The sequence below is a fragment of the Microtus ochrogaster genome, chromosome X (assembly GCF_000317375.1).
Source record: "Microtus ochrogaster isolate Prairie Vole_2 chromosome X, MicOch1.0, whole genome shotgun sequence".
NCBI lineage: Eukaryota > Metazoa > Chordata > Mammalia > Rodentia > Cricetidae > Microtus > Microtus ochrogaster.
Window position 1 is genome coordinate 13,412,216 of NC_022026.1, and position 14,817 is coordinate 13,427,032.

The following is a 14,817-nucleotide window of genomic DNA, read 5'->3' on the forward strand; positions in this document are numbered from 1 at the left end:
GAGAGAGAGAGAGAGAGAGAGAGAGAGAGAGAGAGAGAGAGAGAGAGAGATGCAGAGGACAACTTTAATGACAACTTTCCTTCTTCAACCATATGGGTCCCCGGATCAAATCCAGGTTCAGTCTTGGTAGCAGGTACATTAATCTGCTGAGCCACCTGGCCAACTCTAACTTTTTTTTCCCCAAAATTTTCTAGACTCATAAACTCCTTTTTTTGTGGTACTTTCCTTGTGTGGACTGGCGGTTATCCTCATTTTAAAGAGTATCTGTAAAGATATCGCCAAATACAATCATGTAAACCTTCCTGTAAGTAGAACTGCACATTTTGATTCAACATGATATATATTCTGCTTAGTTGTCGGCTACTGAATTCCTGCTTAGAGTGTAGTACCTTGACTATACCTATTTCTGCTGTGACCCTTTAACACAATTGCTCCTGTTGTGGTGACCCCCAACTATAAAGTTATTTTCATTGCTACCTCATAGTTGTAACTTTGCTACTGTTATGAATCGTATTGTAGATATCTGTGTTTTCCAATGGTCCCTGTGAAACAGCTCTTTGACTCTGAAGGGGTCGCAACCCACAGACTGAGAACCACTGAATCATACAGTCAGAAAGTATAGCGTTGTATGAGTTTGTTTAAAAGTACAAATTGATTTAAAGAGTTGTTGGGCAATAACTCTGGTTATATTTGATAGGTGTTTCTGATGACTTAAAACATCATTTTAAGAAAATCTTAATTGACTTAAAAGATGAGATAGAATTACCAATGTTGCAAGGTAGTATAATTTATGGTATACCATACTTACTATCTTGGTTCTTGTAAAAGTTTGCATATTAACGAATTTTAAATTTCTATGAATCTGTTGAGTTCCTTAGGTTAAATAACTTTGCTTTCTTTATGAAAACACAGCAAACTGTGTGCTCTATATAATTAACGCACCACACTAATGCAAAACATAACTTAAGTGACGGATTTATTCATGTAGCAGGCTCACAGGGCACCCAGAAACCTGCCAAAGCAATCCATAGCCATTGCTTTCCAGTTAGCTTGGCTTGAGTGGAAAATTCCCTTTTATGTAACTTGTCATATTAACTAACATGTTTATTACAGAATTTCTTACTTGCAGGTATATGACCGGAGGCAGTTTGGATGGAGAATAATTCATGGGAATGAATTTAAGCTCCCAGAACATGGAATGTTGCTGCTGGTCCTCCTCCGCCAAGGAACATGAGTTTTCATAATGACATTTTTTTTCTTTATGTGAGTACATTCAGGTATAGCCTAAACATTTGTGGTGAACTGTTGACATGTGTTAGACTTTGATTTATAAGTACAAAATAATTTTGAAAAGTGTACCTTCAATTTTAAGAAAATTCATGGTTTTTAGTACTTATATTTCTGTCTTTTCAAATACTGGATGTGAGTATGAAAATGTTCCCCCATAAGTTCTAAATAATTTGCCTAAAAGCTTCAGCACAGTCAGGCAAAGTAGCACACGCCTTTAATCCCAGCACTTGGGAGGCAGAGACAGGTGGATCTCTGTGAATTTTAGGCTAGCCTGGTCTACAAAGTGAGTTCTAGGACAGCCAGAATCCATAGTGAGACCCTGTCTTAAACAAAAAGCAAAACAAAATAAAAAATTAAAACACCATATATTTCTTACCTTATAAGGTAGAGAGATGCATTGTTGAAAATTGGTACGAGTAGAGTATTTTCAGTGGGCTGGGGACACCTGAAACAAAGGCTACCATTTTGAAATAGTATGGCAAGCTTCAGAGCAGGGTTTTGATTTTTCTGTTTATTTTTTTTCTCTTTTTGAGACAAGTTTTCTCACTGGTCTGGAACTTGCCAACTAAAGTAGGCTGGCCAGCCAAAATCAACCTGAGAGAGCCATCTGTCTACCTCCCCCGAACTGGAATTCAATATGCTCTACAATGTCCAATTTGTTTTGGAGACAGGGTTTCTCGGAGTAACCTTGTCCTGCAACTAGCTCTGTAGATCAGGCTGGCCTCAAACTCACAGAAATCCTCCTGCCTCTGCTTCCCTACTGCTGGGATTAAAGGTGCATGCCACCACTGCCTGGCCCTTTTGGCTGACTAGTGTGACTGCTGGGATTAAAGGTGTGTGCCACCACCACTGCCTGGCCCTTTTGATAATTTATATTTATTTTATGTTCATTGGCATTCTGCCTGAGTGTATATATATATATATGGGAGGGTGTCAGCAGCCCTGGAAATGGAGTTACAGACAGGGGTGAGCTGTCATATGGGTGCTGGGAATTGAACCTGGGTCCTTTGGAAGGACAGCCTGTGCTCTTCACTGATGAATCATCTCTCCAGCTCATGTCCAAGTATTTTAGCACTGGTTCTTGGTATCGAATTTGGGTCTTTGTGCTTGCAAAGTAAACACTTTGCAGACTGAGCTATGGCCTCAGTCTACAAGAACAGATCTTTAAGTGTCTGATTGAAATGACATTCTAATTTTTATTTTTAACCTTGCATCTACTTAGTTGGTTTCATGTAGCTGAGGATGAATTGAGCTTGTCGTCCTCTTTCCTCTTCCTCCCAAGTGATGGTACTACAAATAGACACATGTCACCGCAACCATTTTGTGAAGCTCTGGAAATCAAGCCCAGGGCTTAGCCTTCGAGGCAAGTGCAGTATTAACTAAGCTACAATCCCCAGGCCTCTCTCTTTTTTTTAATTTTTGAGACACGGTCTCCTGTAGCACTGAACGGTCTAGATCTCTGTATGTAGCCAAGGACTTGTTCTCCTGATCCCCTTGCCCTCACTTCGCAAATTCTGGGACTCCAGGTATGTGCTACCATGCCCAGTTCTTGAACTGCATTGTTAGAAGGCAGTCTAAAAATGGTCTAAGAGCATGTGCTGTCTTAAGTTTGTGAGCTCAGAATGGAGCTTGTCACTTCTCAATGGCCAAAGCAATAATTTTATGAACAAAGGTGTGCAGAAAATGGCTTCTTAGATGTTTCGAAGGTCAACGGCATTTTTAAAAGTCCAATGTGAACACACTTCCCCCTCTCGAAACTGTCTTCCTTTGAATTTTTTATTCCTCACTTTGACAAAATACAGAGAAAAGAAATTTTTTGTTTGCTTTTCGAGACAGGGTTTCTCTGTGTATCTCTGGCTGTCCTGGAACTCACTCTGTAGCCCAGGGTGACCTTGAACTCACAGAGGTACACCTGCTTCTGCTACTGAGTGATGGGATTAAAGGCATGGGCCACCACCACCCAGCTGAGAAAAGAAATTTTTAAGGGAAAAATAACTTGCTAGTCTTGGAATGATTATTGGAATAGGGAAGGGGAAACTGTGTGACTTTGACCTAGTGAAATTAAAGACCAATTCAACTATAAAACTTCCACATACCTTTAACTGAAAATCAAATCTTTTCACTTAAATGGTCAGGGAAGTAGATAACTGAGTATTGTTTGTTTTCAGTATGATTTAAGTACTTCTCTTAGAACATTTCCTTGTCCTTTTTTTACATAATGCATTAGTGGTATAATATTTAAAGTCCCAGAAAGCTGGAGGCTGTTCTCAGGCAGCCCCCACTTTGTTTTTTGCCTTCAGTTCTGGCTGGCCTGGGTTTTCTTACCCCTGCTGATCAAAGTGCCTTAATGAACTATGCTCTTCTGCTGTAGCTCTTACTGGAAATCCCTGCTGGATATGTGTCTGCCAAGATGTGCAAGAGTAAGCGTTACCACGGTTATTATTCCAAAAAGTTGGTGTGTTAAATGTAGAAATTAAAAGGCCTTAAAGAAAAAGATCAGAAAAAAATTACAAGGAATTTTAGCCAACATACTCAATTTTAATTTTGTACTATTACCCTATAGTACAGTTGTAATGTACTGGTTACACTTCAGTATTTTTTAAATTTAATTTCATTTTTTTGAGACCTGGTTTGCTCTGTGTAACAGCCCTCAGCTGTCCTGGAACTCACTCTGTAGACCAGGCTGGCCTTGAACTCATAGAGATCCACCTGCCTCTGCCTCCCCAGTGCTGGGATTATAGGTGTGTGCCACCATCACCCGGCTACATTACAGTATTTGTAAAACGGTTTCAATCAAGGCATTTCAGTAACTATTCTGCTTTTTACTTCCTCAGCATTTAAAGGTGTAAACTGGAAGATGCATTTTTTTTTTTTTTTGCTGACAGCATTGTTATTTCCTGGGTGAGTATCTCATATTATCATCTCTATATATAATTATGTTCTTCTTAGGTTTCACCTTGGAAAAGACTGTGCACTATAATGAAGAGCAGGAAGGAGCCGAATGACTGCTATGCTCTCTGTAGCTGCAGTATTCCCTTACTTTTGTATCTGCATTCTCCTCTACGTTTTAACTCCAGCACAAAAAGATGGCAATTATACTGTTACATGCTCCATTTTGATCCTTGTTTCCGAAGCAGATTCTGTCAATGATCATCATAGTTAAGCATCTTGCCTCGCACATCATACGGTAGTGACAATTTACACATGGCATTTTGTTATTCGCCTTGTTGCTGCCTTCGGTGATTATTTTTTCCTGTATCTTCTTGTCACTGCAGCATCATTAGTGACAGTTGTAGGTGCATTCAAAGTCAATATGGAGCGGGGGCAGCTGCTGTGCAGTGGTTGTGAGAAAGTTTATTCAGTCTCTTAAAGACAGTGTGTGTGTGTGTGTGTGTGTGTGTGTGTGTGTGTGTGTGTGTAGGTGAGTGTCCCATTATGTCTTAGTCAGTTAGCTTCTCACCGTACTTCACTGATCAAGGTGGAGGTTGCTTAGGATTTTACCTTCATATTTGTTGAAGTTTTTTTCCTTAGTTTGGGCTGCCACAACAAATGCTATAAACAGGATAACCTGGGAAACAGAAACATACTTTTACATGGGTCTGCAGGCACATGGGTTTGAGGGTGCCAACATAGTTGTGTCTACTGCTTTCTTCCTGGCTTGAAAATAGCAAGCTTCTCTCCAAGTCAGAGAGATTAAGAAGGAAGATTAGGGGAGGGGAGAGGAGGGGAGGGAATGAGGGCTGTTCTTTGGGGGCCCTCCTTTTGGGTTTGTAGTGCTAATCTCAGGGGTTCCCACATTCACAACCACATGTAAACCTAATTATTGTCTCCAAGGGCCCATCTACAAATAGAACATTGGTGGCTAACACTTTAACACATCAGTTTCGGAGAACACAGTTCAGTGCACATCATGCTCTTTAATGCCAAGGAAAAGTATTCCCTAATGTGGTATTTTTTTTATCCTTGAACTTCTCTTTTTTTATTGAAAGAAAAAAAAAAGAAATTCCCGCCTCCTCCCAGCCTCCCATTTCCCTCCCCCTCCCACTCTTCTCCTCCTCCCCCACTTCTCTCCCCCTCCCTCTCTAGTCTGAAGAGCAGTCAGGGTTCCCTGCCCTGTGGGAAGTCCAAGGTCCTCCCCCTCCATCCAAGTCCAGAAAGGTGAGCATCCAAACAGGCTAGGCTCCCACAGAGCCAGTTCATGCAGTAGGATCGAAACCCAGTGCCATTGTCCTTGGCTTCTCATCAGCCCTCATTGTCCGCCATGTTCAGAGAGTCCATTTTTATCCCATGCTTATTCAGTCCCAGTCCAGCTGGCCTTGGTGAACTCCCAATAGATCAGCCCCACCGTCTCAGTGGGTGGGTGCACCCCTCGCGGTCCTGACTTCCTTGCTCATGTTAGCCCTCCTTCTGATCCTCATTTGGACCTTGGGAGCTCAGTCTGGTGCTCCAGTGTGGGTCTCTGTCTCTATCTCCATCCATCGCCAGATGAAGGTTCTATGGTGATATGCAAGATATTCATCAGTATGGCTATAGGATAGGGTCATTTCAGGTTCCCTATTCCTCAGCTGCCCAAGGAACTAACTGGGGACATCTCCCTGGACACCTGGGAGCCCCTCTAGAGTCAAGTCTTTTGCCAGCCCTAAGATGGCTCCCTTAATTAGGATATATACTTCCCTGCTCCCATATCCACCCTTCCTTTATCCCAACCATCCCATTCCTCCAAGCTCCCCGCATCCTCCTCTTCTCACTTTTCTCACCCCATTTCCCCTTACCCCCATCCCACCTCACCCCCAAGTTCCCAGGTTTTGCCCAGCAATCTTGTCTACTTCCCATATCCAGGTGGATGACTATATGTTTTTATTTGAATTTTGCATGCAAATGGATGGAAATAGAAAACACTATCCTGAGTGAGGTAACTCAGACCCAAAAAGATGAACATGGGATGTAGTCACTCATAATTGGTTTCTAGCCATAAATAAAGGACATTGAGCCTATAATTTGTATCCTAGAGAAGCTAAATAAGAAGGTGAAACCCTAATATGTTTTGAAAGAAGATCTTTTATTTGGAAGGAAAATAATATTGGATTGTATCTTAATTGTATTATGGTACTGTAATTACTATTTACTTAGAAACACATCTTTAAAGCTACAGGTGCATCACAACAGAAAATACTATAGAGCAGATATGAGGGAAGTGTCCAATGTGTTCTGATTGGTGACAGAATGACAGGAAAATCTCTAATAATGGTGGGACTCAGTATAGTCCCATGAATGCTGCACATCAGTGATGCAGTCACTGGAAGTATAATCATTTTTTTTCTACATAGAGGATTATTACTTTATTTTTATAGGAGATATTTTCCAAGTAGATTGCCATCTGTAATTGTTTTATATATTTTATTTTATTATTATTATTATTACAAATTTTCACCTCCTCCCCTCCTCCCATTCCCCACTCTTCCCCCCATTGTCCCTCCCCCTCCCTCTCCAGTCCAAAGAGCAGTCAGGGTTCCCTGCCATGTGGTAAGACCAAGGACCTCCCCGCTCCATCCAGGTCTAGGATTCATCTATAGGCTGATTCACACTCAAGAGAAAAGGTTAAGATCATTGCAACTTTACACATTATAAAATTGCACATCAAACCTATATTCCTCAGGATTTTTGAATGACTTAAATTAGCATAATTAGTTGCTTCCCCTCTTTGTGAATGGAGCCATCTGGGTTTCTGTACCATACACTCGAATCAGAATAGGTAGTCTTTCCTGAGGTGAGTGGCTTAATACACTTATGGAAAAAAGACATGACCTTGACAGCTTTCTGGATATATTTCAGATATATTCAGATATGCTTCAAGTTCAAGACTCAGATGAATATGAAACTGAATATATTTGGTAACAAAGTGCCAGTGCAAATGTCATTATTTGTCACTGTAATACTCGGGGTAACACATATGAATGCCAGCTTGTGGGGTCTAGTGAAGTGGCTGAGCAGGTAGGAATGTTTGCTGCCAACCAAGCCTGAAAATTTAAGTTTGAGCATAGGAACCCACATGATGGACAAGAGAACCAACTCCTACAAGTTGTTCTCTGACCTCCACATGTATGCTGTGGCATGTTTATGCATGGCATGTATTCATCCATGAAAGCACATTTAAAAGTAAATGCTTTAGAAAAAGAATCAGTCACTGCGCTTTGATCTTTCTTCCTGCAGGATTTTGTTGTTGTTGTTGTTTTTCTTCTGTATTTAGTAAGTACCTTGAGAGAAATAAATACAACATGACTTTGCCGTTCTGTTTTCGAATAATTTAGGAGCTAATGCAATGCTGAGATAAGAGGAGGGAATGAAAATGTATGTAAAATATTAACTAGTACAAATTCTACTTGTTAGAAAGCCTGGAGGTTGCAAGGGTATATATTAAATGTAGTGGAGGAAAAGACTGCTTCAGCTTGACACACCTGGGAAGGCCTCACAAAGGCAATAACACATAAACTATGATTGGAAGGCAACTTTACCACTATTGGGATCCTTTCTGTTCCCTTCGCAGTTCTTTTAGAGCCTGGCTCATTCAGATCTTGTTCCTCTCTTAGACATCTATTCTACCTTTTCACTGAAGCCATTCTTTTTACTGCTTATAAATTCCTCAGACCTTCCTTTCTATTCCTAAGACAACCACTTTCCGTCCTCCTCTCCCTCCCCCTCTCCCTCCCTTCCTCCCTCCCACCATCCTTCCCTCTGTCCTTTCTTTTCTCCCTCCCTCTTTTCCTCTTCTTCTATTCCCCCTCTCAGTCCTAGTCCTACCCAGAACACTGCTCATGCTAGGCATGTGAAGTGTCTAGTCAAATCTTTCCTTATTTTTAAAACTTCACTACAAGTATATATATATATGCAAATATACATGTTTTATGTTTATTTATTGAGTGTGTTCAAGGGCAAGAGTGTCTCATGGAGAGTGAGGTATCTACTCAAATCCTTACTTATTTTTTAAAACTTCATTACAAGTGTGTGTGTGTTTTACACTTATTTATTTATTTATTTATTGAGTGTGTTCAAGTACAAGAGTGTCTCATGGTGGGTATATGGAGGTCAGAAGACAACAGGCAGGAACTCATTTTGTTCTTCCACCATGTGAGTTCTGGAGATGAAACTCAGGCTAGCAGACTTCAAAGCAAGTGCCTTTATCCACTGAGCCATCTCACAGGCTTGAATCTTTACTCATTTTTAATTGGTTCTTTTCTCCATGCTTCCTTGTCTACAATCTTCCATTCTTAGTCACTGTGGTGGTTTGAACAGGAATGGCCTCCATAGACTCATGTGCTTGAATGCTTGACCCATAGGGAGTGGTGCTGTTAGTAGTGTGGCCTTGTTGGAAGAAGTGTGTCATGATGGAGGAAGGTCATTGGTTAATTAATAAAGAAATTGCTTGGCCCTGATAGGTTAGAATATAGGTGGGTGGAGTAAACAGAACAGAAGGCTGGGAGGAAGAGGAAGTGAGCTCAGACGTCATGCTCCCCTCTCCTGGGCAGATGCCATGAAGCTCCAACTCAGGATGGATGTAGGCTAGAATCTTCCCGGTAAGCATACCTTGGGGTGCTACACACCTAAATAGAAATGGGAAATCAAGATGTAAGAATTAGCCAGTAAGAAGCTAGAGCAAATGGGCCAGGCAGTGTTTAAATGAATACAATTTGTGTGTTGTTATTTCAGGGCATAAGCTAGCCAGGGAGCCGGGCTGTGGGAAGAGGCCTGCAGCTCCCTCAACAGTGTCACTGTGTGGTGGGCCTTGAGTTCTCATGCTCACGCTACACCCAGTTGGGATATAGTTGTAGAACTCTCCGCAACTTCTCCACAGCATGTCTGCCTGCACACTACCATCTTTCCTGCCGTGACAGTCATGGACTAAACCTCTGAAAACTGTAAGCCAGCCCTAATGAAATGTTTTCCTTTATAAGAGCTGTCTTGTCATGGTGTCTCTATAAACACCTTAAGACATCCCCCTAGCGCTGGGATTTCAGGCATATGCCACCATACCTATCTACTAGTTTTTTTTCCTTTCTGTTATTGACTTTTTTTTTCCTGAAGTAGGGTCTCTGGTCACCCAGGATATTCTTGAACTTGCCACATGTCCAAGGATGACCTTGAATTTTTTACCCTTCTGCCTCTACTTCCCAAGGGCTAGGATTATAGGTATGAACTACTGCACTCAGCTCTGCAGTTCTGAGAATATCACAATGGCCTTCGTGCTTGCTATTCTTATACTCTAGCAATTGAGATCCATACCCACTCCTACTTTGTTTCTTTCTTGTCCAATTTTGAGTTTTTTATGTATACAAGTCATTTCTCTGCCATAGCATTTATAACTATTTCTTGTAGTAGTTGTCATTTGTATAGCAAAAGATGTGAACATGGATGCATCCTGTTTATCAATGTTTTCTTTATAGATGTGCTTTTTGTTTTGTATGACTTATAGTATTTTTATTTATTCATTTTTTTTACAGCACTGAGAATTAAAACCAAAGCCTTGCACATGCAAGGCAGGTACTTTTCTATTGGGATCTTTCCCAAGGTTGTTTGAAATTTTGTTTTGTTGAGACAGCGTCTCACTACTATGTGGCCCTTGCTGGGCTGAAACTTGCAATGTATGTTGGATTGACCTCATGTTTGTAGCAATCTCTGCATTTGTCTCCCAAGTACTGAAATTTGAAGGACAACACTCAGCTTTTGTTTCACTTTCTAGATTGTGAATTTTTTACTGCTACTTTTGCGTTATGACCATTGAGTTTTTAATTTATTCATTTTTGGTTTGTTTTTCTGAAGCAAGGTCTTGCTATGTTACCCTCGGCAGCCTCAAACTTGAGTCAGGCTTCCTGTCTCAGTTTCCCACGTACTGAAATTACATGTGTGCATCACCGCGTTGTGAAGGCGGATCGGATTAATACAGGCCAATTGGTATAAGATGATACAACTTTAATGTAAATAGCACACTCACGCAACCGAAGTTCCAGCGATGCACCAAAACAGGAAACAGGAAAACGGGCTGCAGCATCTGCGCGCCCCAATTTAAGTAAACATTTTCCCGAGCCGTCCCTCCCCCAAAAGGCGGGCTCTCTCTACATCTCCCCCTTTTGTCTAAATAAGACAGAACTAAACTAACTACAAGTATAAACAATAATAACAAATAATAAATATAACAAACAATATTGAGAACAAAAGTTTTACCAGACACTCTATCTCAAGGAGTCTAAATAATGTAGAGAGTAATTACAATTATATAATCTTCAACTCCGTCAAAGATCTGAGAAAGGAATAAATGTTACTTAACAAATGAGAAATATCCAAAATGTGCCAAAAATGACAGAGACAACTGACTACCTGGGCAATCACCCAAATTCTTGTTCGCAATGTTGAGTCAACCAACTTTGGCTAAGGCCTAACATAACTGACATGCCATTATCAAATGCAAGAAACTTTCTTAGAATTATCCTACCCTGTCTTGGCAAGATAAGACAATCCTGTTTCATATCTTTGTCAGTAGTTGAGGTATGGGCTTTTCTTAACCCAAAGGCCAGTTCTGCCAAGAAGACAAGCTCCCAGTGGAGTGTCTTTAGTGCTCAAGGTTCTCTCGGGAGTAGAGTGGTGTTGCCAGGAGTAATTGTGTCTCATAGGCACAGAATTCTAGGTTAGATTAAAGGCCATTTTTTCTACAACTCTTTAAAGAGGCTGAAGATTATACTATCTATACTGAATATAATCTCTAGGTAACTAGAAGACCTGATTAACCTAAAAATAAACATGACAAACATATAATTCTCAATACCTATCTAACTTGAAGACTAAGAGAATAAACAACTGTGCAATATATGAAGACAATAATCTTCATCTTAGGTAACTAAAAGACCTGATTAACCTAAAAATAAACATGACAAACATATAATTCTCAATACCTATCTAACTTGAAGACTAAGAGAATAAACAACTGTGCAATATATGAAGACAATAATCTTCATCTGTAAACAATGTCATTACATATCAAATGTAAACAATGATATTACATAAATAGTATCAGAGGTAGAAATGTACATTGTAATATGGTAGATGTATCAATACAATATAAGCATACTCTTATACAAAATTAGAGATAGGAATACTCACATTCAATATTCAATATATCAATATACAGGAAACAGTACCAACACAATTTTCTAAAAACAGTAACTCACAAAAATACCAATAATCCCATCACACCAGTTAATCCTCCCCCCCTTTTTTTCTTTTCTTTTTTATTTTATTTTTATTTTTTTTTTTTTTTTTTTGGTTTTTCGAGACAGGGTTTCTCTGTAGCTTTGGAGCCTGTCCTGGAACTCCCTTGGTAGACCAGGCTGGCCTCGAACTCACAGAGATCCGCCTGCCTCTGCCTCCTGAGTGCTGGGATTACAGGCGTGCGCCACTCTTTTCTTTTTTAAGATGATACAACTTTAATGTAAATAGCACACTCACGCAACCGAAGTTCCAGCGATGCACTGAAACAGGAAACAGGAAAACGGGCTGCAGTGTCTGCGCGCCCCAATTTAAGTAAACATTTTCCCGAGCCGTCCCTCCCCCAAAAGGCGGGCTCTCTCTACAGCGTTGGGAATCTTTTCGTTTTCTGAACGTTCCTTTAAACTATCGCTTCTCAGGAACGGAGCTCTTCTTCCTGACACAGCAATTGCCTAGCTTGTATATTTTGGTACTTTTCTGTTGCTGTCATAAAACACTATGAGCAAGGCAACTTATAGGAAGAACAGGGTTTTGTTTGCTTTTGTTTTTGTTTTTGCTTACGGTCCCACAAGAAGAGTCCATGCTGATAAGGAGGGATGGTGAGAATGCCTGAAACAGAAAGAGGTGAGATCACATCTTCAACTATAAGCCCCAAAGCAGAGGGAGAACAAACTGAAAGTGGGCTAAGGCTGTGAATTCTCAAAGCCCTCTCCAGGGACATGCATCTTCTATCAAGGCCATGCCTCGTAAAAGTGCTATAGCATCCCTAAACATCATCACCAACTGGGGACCAAGTGTTGAAACACCTCAGCCTACAGGGTACATTTCTCTTACACACACAAACCAAAACATCTTGTCTGTGTCTCACGGGTTAAGATATTAACGAGCTAACTGCATATTCTTTTTTTGATGAATAGTGTCATTTCTTTTGAGTTTACTTTCCAATTTTGAAAGTCATTTTTAGCCTCTATTTTTCATGTCTTTCCCAAAGACATATATATACATATATATACATATATACATACATATATGTGTGTGTGTGTGTGTGTGTGTGTGTGTGTGTGTGTGTGAATATTTAGGCAGAGTGGTGCATGCCACAATCCCAGCATTTGGGAGACTGAGGCAGGAGCTTACCTCAAATTTGAGGCCAGCCTATTCTTTATAATGAGGTCTTGGCCAGAGTGGGCTACATACAGAGAGCTTGTTAAATGTCTGGGAATAAGATAATAAACACTATCAACATATAGAGACATGTGAAGACTCATATCTTCACTGTAGGTTGAACCAGACTCTCTAGCTATTGTTTTGTATTAATTCTCTCTCTGCCTGCCTTCCCCCCTCCTCCCTCCCCCTCTCATATATATATGCATGCTTGTGTAGAGACCAGAGGAGGTCATCGAGTATCTTGCTTCTATCACTCTTCACCTTATTCTTTTTTTTTTTCTGGAAACCTCTTAGGGTTATCTTTAGGGTTTAAGTATTTGTCTAATCTCTTTCCCAAGAGACATATTTTCTAGTCTCCTGTCTGGGGAGTTACTATCTGATCAGTACCTTCTAAGAGATATGTGGGAGAAGACAGAGAGTGTCTCAACCTAGAAAATTTAGTGTGTATTTGGCTACTTAAGCATTTCAGAGTAGCCATTTCCTTTGCCTTGTTTGCTGTTCTCTAGCACTGAGAAGACGCCTCCAGATATCTGCTTCAAGGGAGGGAGGAAATAGAAGTTCCCACTTCTCAAAAAGCTTTTGCAAAAGTCTCTTCCTTTAGTCACTTCCCACCTCTTCTCGTTACGCATAGAATACCTGCTGTTATCAGTTTCTGACCCTTTCATGGTCTCCGTAGTGTGAATTATTTTTTTCTCACATTTCTCACTGCCTGCATGGCTTCTCACATCTTTTTTTATTTTCCATTATCTGATTTCCTGTTCATTTTGCTCATGGAGATTTTAAAAACAAATGCTTCTTAAATTTTTTATTTTATATGGATGTCTGTGTGCTTGTGTGTTAGTATGTATATGTGAATGCTGGCATCTGCACCAGCCAGAAGATAGCATCAGATTTCCAGAATCTAGGGTTCCAGGCAGTGGTGAGCTGCCAGATGGATGTGGATGCTGGGTTGGGTCTTTTTGAAGAACAGGAATCACTCCTCTGCTTTTCCTATTCTATTTTTGCATTTTTTTTATTTCTGTAATTTTTTATTATCTCTCTGTGTGTGTGCACGCTTATGCACTTGAGTATATGCACACAACTGTGTAAGTGATGTGTGTGTGTGTGTATGTTTAAGTGTGGGGATAGTGGTGTCACAGCATGAGTGTGGTCAAGGAAAACTCTTGGGAGTCAGTTCTCTCTTTCCAGTGTGGGATCCAGGGACTGAATTTGGGCTATCAGGTTTGCACAGCAGCCACTTCTGCTGGAGGGGACATGCCATTGGTCCTTTAGTGTCTTTTTGGAGACAAGGTCTTACCATGGGTGACCCAGACTTGCCTAGTGCTCACTTTATACAGACAGGGTTTGTAAGGAGTTGCTTTCTGTTACTGAGACAGACTCTCACCTTGTAACCCTGGCAGGTTCAGAACTAGCTGTGTAAGCCAGGTTGGCCTCCAGCTTGCAAGTATCTCCATGTCTCTGCCTCCCACATCCAGTTCAGGAAGCACTATTAACTGCTAAGCATCTCTGCATTCCCCAAACAAATGATTTAAAATTTTTATCATATGTATCTATCAAGAATTCCATGCATAAACACAAGGTATTTTGATGATACCTATTCTTTCTCTTCTTCCAACGTCTCCCAGATTTCCCACATCACCCTCCCAAAGTCATACCTTTTCTTTTTCTTTATGACCCACTTATTGCAATCAGTGTTGAATATATGAGTCAGAGTGTAAGGCCATTCATGGGAGGATGGGCAGAATTTAGGCCCAAGCAGTTTTGCTCAAAAGTCACTATACCACACAATGCTCCTTAGACATGTGTGATCACTAAGTTGTCTCACATTTTATATGAATTATGTTTTGCCAGATACCATTATATATGTTAGGTTTTTAGTATATTTTTTTTAAAATTGATCTTTTTGAACTGCTCTTTGGTCTTTTCCTTCCCCACCTCTTATATTCCTGTCTCACTTTTCTCTCCCCAAGCATTTTCGTTATTTTTGTTTTAGGTATGTAGGTGTTTTCCAGAATGTAAGCCCATGTACTACAGGTATATAGTGCCTACGGAGGCCAGAAAAGGGTGTCAGAGCCCTTGGGACTGGAGTTCCATCTGTTTGTTAGCTGC

General features: G+C 40.5%; 1 pseudogene; it reads left to right on the forward strand.

The window, feature by feature from the left end:
- Window positions 1–14,817, forward strand: part of LOC101997747 — a 69,869-nt pseudogene that overhangs the window by 42,630 nt on the left and 12,422 nt on the right.